We start from the raw sequence: 7,667 nt of genomic DNA on the forward strand, positions 1-7,667 counted from the left end.
TTAGTTGTCCTGCAGCATATGAGATCTTGGTTCCCTGACCAAGGATCAAATCAATGTCCCCTACATTGGAAGTCAGATTCTTAACCACTGGACCACCAGGGAAGTCCCTATCTGCATAATTTAAAGGCAGCTGCCTAAGAGTCTGGCTTCCAATCAGCCTTTATCTAGGAGCAGAGTTCTTCCACTTTGGGATACTGACAGGTCTTGGCACATCTTAAACTACTGGGGGCCACTGAAAATAAAGTAGGCTGCTTGGACATTCACAAAGGTTTGAGAGACAACCAAGAGCTAAGGCAAAGTTGAATGATAAGATTCATCCCCTACACAGGGTCACTCTTTCAAAACTAAACAGTGGCTATTTCATCTAATGCATAACCAACTAATGCATATCTAACCAACACAGAGTCAGGGAAAATGAAAAAACAGACAAATATGTTTCAGGTGAAAGAACAAGGTAACACCTCAAAAAAAGACCTTAATGAAACAGAGATAAGTGATTTAACCTGATGAAAGTACAAAAGAATGGATATAAAGATATTCACCAAGCTCAAGAGAAAAATGGAGGGACAAAGTGAGAATCTCAAAACAGAGGCAGAAAATAAAAGGAAGCACCAAATAGAAGTCACAGAGCTGAAGAATACAATGACTGAAATGGAAAATATAACATGAAGGTTCAACAGCAGACCAGATGAAGCAAGAAAAAAAAAGGATCACTGCACTTAACGACAGGGCACTGGAACTCACCCAATCACAACAGCAAACAGAAAGAAAAAGAGTGAAGACAGCCTAGGAAACAAATGTTGTTGTTCAGTCGTTGTGCTCAACTCTTTGAGAATCTATGGACTGCAACATGCCAGGCTTTCCTGTCCTTTACTATCTTCCAGAGTTTGCTCAAACTCACATCCATTGAGTCGATGATGCCACTCAACCATTTCATCCTGTCACCCTCTTCTCTTCCTGCCCTCAATCTTTCCCAGCATCAAAGTCTTTTCCAAAGAGTAGGCTCTTTGCATCAGGCAGCAAAAATATTGGAGCTTCAATTTCAGCATCAGTCCTTCCAATGAATAACCAGGATTAATTTCCTTTAGGATTGACTGGTTTGATATCCTTGCTGTGGGTATCAAGAGTCTTCTCCAGCACCACAATTCAAAAGCATCAGTTCTTCAGTGTTCAGCCTTCTTTATGGTCCAACTCTCACATCCATATATGACTACTGGAAAAACCAGTGCTTTGACTAGACGGACTTTTGTCAGCAAAGTGATATCTCTGCTTTTTAATACACTGTCTAGATTTGCCACAGCTTTTCTTCTATGGAGCAAGCGTCTTTTAATTTTGTGGCTGCAGTCACCGTCTGTAGTGTTTTGGGAGGCCAAGAAAATAAAATCTGTCATTGTTTCCACTTTTTCCCCATCTAATTGCTATGAAGTGATGGGACCAGATACCATGGTCTTAGTCTTTTGAATGTTGAGTTTTAAGCCAGCTTTTCACTCTCCTCTTTCACTCTCATCAAAAGGCTCTTTAGTTCCTCTCCACTTTCTGCCATTAGAGTAGTAGTATCTGCATATCTGAGGTTATTGATATTTCTCCCAGAAATCTTGATTCCAGCTTGTGATTCATCCAGCCCAACATTTCACATGGTGTACTCTGCATAGAAGTTAAATAAAAAGGGTGACAATACACAGTCTTGATGTACTCCTCTCTAAATTTTGAACCAGTCTGTTGTTTTATGTCCAGTTCTAACTGTTGCTTCTTGACCCGCATACAGGTTTCGCAGGAGGCAGGAAGGTAGTCTGGTATTCCCATCTCTTTAAGAATTTTCCACAGTTTGTTGCAATCCACATAAAGGCTTTAACATAGTCAACGAAGCAGAAGTAGATGTTTTTCTGGAATTCTCTTGCTTTCTCTATGATACAGCGGGTATCCCTGGAAGTTCTCAGCTCCCGTACTGTTAAAGCCTAGCTTGAAGAATTTTGAGCATTACCTTGCTAGCATGTGAAATAAGCACAACTCTACAGCAGTTTGAACATACTTTGGCATGGCTTTCTTTGGGATTGGAATGAAAACTTTTCCAGGACTGTGGCCATTGCTTAGTTTTCCAAATTTGCTGGTATAAGGAGTGTAGCATTTTAACAGCATCACCTTTTAGGATTTGAAACAGCTGAGCTGGAATTCCATCACCTCCACTAGCTCAGACAATCGGAGGAGGCACTGGCAACCCACTCCAGAACTCTTGCCTGGAAAATCCCATGGACGGAGGAGCCTGGTAGGCTGCAGTCCATGGAGTTGCTGGGAGTCGGACACGACTGAGTGACTTCACTTTCGCGCATTGGAGAAGGAAATGGCAACCCACTCCAGTATTCTTGCCTGGAGAATCCCAGGGACGGGGAGCCTGGTGGTCTGCCGTCTATGGGGTCGCACAGTGTCAGGCACGACTGAAGCAACTTAGCAGTGCTCACTTCGGCAGCACATATACTGAAGTGACTTAGCAGCAGCAGCAGCAGCTCAGACAATACTAACATGGCAATACTTCCCAAATTGACATACACAGTCAGTGCAATCCCTAATAAAATTCTAGTTGATTTTTTTGGTGAAAACTGACAAGTTGATCCTAAAATTGGCACGGAAATTCAAAATAATAATTGAAACAAAACTATCTTGGGAAAAAAAAGTTGATGGACTAACACATTCTGATTTCAAAATCTAGTACAAAGGTACAGTAATCAAGACAGTGTGGCACTGGAGCTAAGAATGAATGCACAAATCAATGGAACAGAACTGACAGTCTGGAAATATATGGTCATGTTTACAGTCAACTTATTTTCAACAAGAGTGCCAAGACCATTCAATAGGGAAAAGAATCATCTTTCTAATATATGGTGCTGGAAAAACTGTACAGTCGGATGCAAAAGAATGAAATTGATCCCTACCCTCACACCATACAAAAATTAACTCAAAACAGATCAAATACTTAAATGTAGAAGCCAGAATTATAAAACTCATAGAAGAAAACAGACAAATTTTTACAAGCTTGAATTCAATAATGGTTTCTTATATATGACATCAAAAGCACAAGCAACAAAAGAAAAACTAGATAAACTGGACACCAAAAATCAAGAAATTCTGTGCTTCAAAGACACTATCAAGAAAGCAAAGGGACAGTCCACAGAACTGGAGACAATTCTTACAAATCACATATATGTTAAGGAGTTGTACTTAGAATATATATACATAGATAGTCTTATAACTCAAAAATAAAACAGCAAATAACCCAATAAAAATTAGTCACAGAATCTAAGTACACATTTCTTTAATGATTATTTACAGACAGCAAATAAATGGGTAAAAAGATGCTCAACATGATTAGCCATTAGGGAAATGCAAATCAAAATCACAATGAGATACCACTTTACACCCAGCAGAATGGGTGTATAATCAAAAAGATAAACAGTGACAAGTGTAGGCCAGGATGTGGAGAAATTAAACCTGCATACACTACTGATAGATATGTAAAACAGAGAAGACTCTCTGGAAAACAGTCTAGCAGCTCCTCAAAATGTTGAAATTAGAATTACCATGCAACCCAGCAATTCCACTCCTACATAAACAGCCGAAAGAAATTACAGTTTATGTCCACACAAAAACCTGTACGTAAATATTCACAAAGCAGCATTACTCATGACAGCCCCAAAATGGAAACCACCCAAATATCCATCAACAGATGAAGGAATAAATAAAATGTATATCAGATCCATACAATGGAAAATTATCTAGCAATAAAAAGAAATGAAGCACTGATACATGCAACAACACAGATGAAGTTTGAAAACATTATGATAAGTAAAAAGAAGTCAGAAGGACCACATACTGTCTGATTCCATTTACATGAAATACCCATACCGGTAAATCTAAACAGACAGACAGTAGATCAGTGATTGCTTACAGCTCAGGGGGATTGGTACTGATGAATTAGGGGTGTGGAATTTCTCTTTAGGGTGAAGAAATGTTCTAAAATTGATTGTTGTGATGGTTATACAACTGTGAAAATACTAAAAGCCACTGAATTGTACCTTTTAGTGGGTAAATTTTATGGTATATGAATTATATCTCAATAAAGCTGTTTAAAAAAATTAAGTTATGGTGACCAAGTCAGAATACTAGTTACCTTTGGATTTAGTTACCTTTGGAGGGTACTAAATGAAAAGGGGCACAGGGGATCCTTTTGAGGTGTCAGAAATGTTTCATATCTTGATTTGGGTGGCAGTTACATGGATGTACATATGAGCTATACAATTAAGATTGGTTCACTTCACTATATGCAAACAATACTTTTTTAATAATAAATGTGACTGAATGACTATTTTATTTAATCCTTATAAAAACCTAAGAAGTAAATATAATTATTATGAGGAAACATAGGTTCAAAACACTAACCTACCCAAAGTCACAAGGCAGGCACTTGCATTTCTATCTCTCAACTCTAAATCCTAACTCCAATATTCCATGACTTAATCTTTGGATTTCTGATGTAAGGTATGACACATAAATATTAGATGAATTGGTGGCACTAGTGGTAAAGAACCCGCCTGCCAATGCAGGAGATTTAAGAGACACGAGTTCGATCCCTGGGTCAGGAAGATCCCCTGGAGGAGGAAATAGCAACCCACTCCAGTATTCTTACCTGGAGAATCCCATGGACAGAGGAGCCTGGTGAGTTCCAGTCCATAGGATCGCAAAGAGTCAGACACAAATGAAGTGACTTAGCATACTTTATGCTATATATTTAAATTATAAAATATAATTCAATAAAATGTTTAAATTATATATATTTAACTTATTGAATGCTATATAAGGGCACAAAAGGCTAAATTACAGGTCAAAGGAAACTATTGCTATATGGAGAATAGTAAGACTTGAGGTGATACTTGAATCTAAGAGAACAGCTTGAACAGGACTTGGAAGTAGGGATAAGTATGGGGTCAGACAGGAGGAATCATAGTGCCCTAGGAAAACATCTTGTTAGATTTGAACATATTGGTTTCAATAATTAAATGTACAGGAAACACATCTTTTCCTGTACATTTAATTATTGAAACCAATATGTTCAAATCTGATAGCAATGGTGCTACACCATCAAATACATCTAATTTCTTAAAGACATGTAAAGAAATAAAAACTGTTCTCCTTAGCACAGAACCATCTACAGGCTCAAAGTGTGTTTTCAAAGAATCATAGTAAATAAGGGATCAATAAGCATTAAGTTAGAGGCAGCCCACAGCCAGATTCCAAAATTCCAGTGCTTCATGACATTTAGCCACACTATTTCCATGGAAATTCTAAGAGTAAAAAAGGTCATGTGCATGTGTGCTAAGTTGCTTCAGTTGTGTCTAACTCTTTACAACCCCATGGACTATAACCTGACAGACTCTTCTGTCCATGGGATTCTCCAGGCAAGAATACTGGAGTGGGTTGCCATTTCCTCCTCTAAGGGATCTTCCCCACCCAGGGACTGAACCCGTGTCTTCTGCGGCTCCTGAACTGCAGGTGGATTCTTTACCGCTGAGCCACCAGGGAAGTCCCTAAAGAAGTCACTGTTCAGCTAATTTAAACAAGCAATCTAACATAATTCAACTCCTATTTAAGTTGCCATCTTTCAAAATGAAAAAAAAAAAATCACTAAAATAATGGCTTATCTTCAATTACTTGAATAGAGGCTACAGAAGGAATTATCACTAAGTGTCTACAAAGAAGAAATAGAGTCTAGATACCAACACTCTCTTCTCAATCGTAACAGAAACAAAACGTCTCTAAAAGAATGCAAAGGCAGGAAAGGTGACCCAAAAAATGAGACTCGTTACATTACAGTTGGTAGTGTCCTTGAAAATCTCCAATTTGTAAGATATTATTTGTCATTTTTGTTCAACACATCCATCATCTTGATCTATGCAAAGAACAATCACTGACAAGAAAATTTAAAATCTTGACATTCTACCTACCAAACCTGTCAAAATTGCTCTGAAAGCCTGGAGGCACTGGGACCTTAACAGTACTCTCTGATTGACTGACTCTTACTTCTAAATAAGCTACTATTCAAGAAATCTGGTACCAAACTCTTCATCAACTGATCACATGAGCTTTACTGTTTCTCCAATTTAAAAAAAAGTAAATGCACACCTACACACACACACTGATGCTCTATATGCCTACACACACACACACCCCGATGCTCTATTTCCCAGTTTATACTCAGCCTCAGTTTAAGACAAGTGTGTAAAAACAGAATCCAAACACAATGAGTAACAGTTATTTACTGGGTCCCAGGGAGGCCTGGCGTGCTGCAATTCATGGGGTTGCAAAGAGTCGGACACGACTGAGCCACTGAACTGAACTGGATACTATTTTAGGTACCTCAAATGCATTATAGAGGTTATTCCTCCCCAAAACTCTATGTGCTAGGTTTCATGATTTTAGGACACTTTTATCATGATTTTTACACGTTAGGAAACTCAAAATCAAACATCTGGTAATTTCTTAAATTCAAAATGGGAATGCTGATAATTGAAGCACAATGTATCTGATTTCAAAAAGACATTTTTTACTTCAACTAAAACGCACTGTCTTTGACAGGAAAAAATAAAGACAGTAGACTTTCACTTATTCATATTCAGTGACTATATACAAGAACACTGGAGTCACGCTGGCTGGATTCAAAACCAGCTCAACCGCGTACACCATGTGTGTCTTTGATCCTCAGTTATCTAACACATAAGTTAAAGACGGTAAGAGTACCTATGGCGTAAGACTGTCGTGAACGTTCAACAAATGTGTATGTGTACGAGGCTTGAAACACTGTCTATCATCCTACAGAACGGAAACATACTACTTCTGTGCCAGGGGGAAGTGGTACACGACGATCAGGATTCCCAAGGAAAATCTTAATTTCTGGGCAAAATAACCTAGACCACTAACCAACAGAAAACAGTAGCCTGGGGGAGATAGGGAGTGTGAAGAGAAAGTGGGTGGGGGACCCAGTCGACCTGACTCCGAGAGGTCCCGGCTGTGAGGCCCCACGAAAGAAGGCGGCACAGACGGAGCCCTCTCCCTGGGTGCTCAGCGTGAGGAAGACGCCTTCGGGGGTGGGCGGGGACCGGAGCCGGTGGCAGGAGACCCAGAAGGGCCGAAAGGGACCCGAGGAGGATGAAGGCCGCACCCTCGGTTTGAGGGGAGCGGGCCCGGCAGTCGAGGGAGGAAGACCATCCGGGGTCCCCAGAGGCCCCACCGGCGTCCCGAGGCGCCCAGTATCCTGAGGGGCCATCCTCGGTGTCCTAACGGCCTACCCTGGCGTCCCGAAGGGCCGTCCTGTCAGCAGGCGCCCACCTTGGCGTCCGAATAGACCCGCCTCAGCATCGAGAGGGTCCTAACCCCAAGTCAGAGGCTCCGCTCGGGAGAAGAGTGGGCCGCGCCCCCACTGAGGGAGAAGAGGAGGCTGGAAGAAGGCGGCTGGAGGTGTGCCGAAGCGGCTGGTACTCACCGACCGTCCGCGCCGCGCGGATGAGCCCCTCCTCTCAAGTCCTGTTGGTCGCGAGCGGCCGCAGCACGTCAGGAATCTGAGGCGGGCGAGCGCGCGCGAACCTGAAACACCGCGGGGTTGCGACGGGCTCTCGGGGCGG

At 41.1% G+C, this 7,667-nt stretch overlaps 1 protein-coding gene across 6 annotated transcripts in view; it reads right to left on the bottom strand.

The window, feature by feature from the left end:
* The window catches only part of UIMC1 (ubiquitin interaction motif containing 1), a 137,846-nt gene extending 130,179 nt beyond the window's left edge, over positions 1 to 7,667 (bottom strand). The window contains exon 1 of one of the 6 annotated variants that reach the window (XM_061423041.1): positions 7,529 to 7,667. The gene's annotated coding sequence lies outside the window, so the exon portion shown is untranslated. Of the gene's footprint in view, positions 1 to 7,334 lie in introns of all 6 variants that reach the window. The other 5 variants (XM_061423038.1, XM_061423042.1, XM_061423043.1 and 2 more) reach the window with 5 other exon arrangements.

The sequence above is a fragment of the Bos javanicus genome, chromosome 7 (genome assembly GCF_032452875.1).
Source record: "Bos javanicus breed banteng chromosome 7, ARS-OSU_banteng_1.0, whole genome shotgun sequence".
Lineage (NCBI taxonomy): Eukaryota > Metazoa > Chordata > Mammalia > Artiodactyla > Bovidae > Bos > Bos javanicus.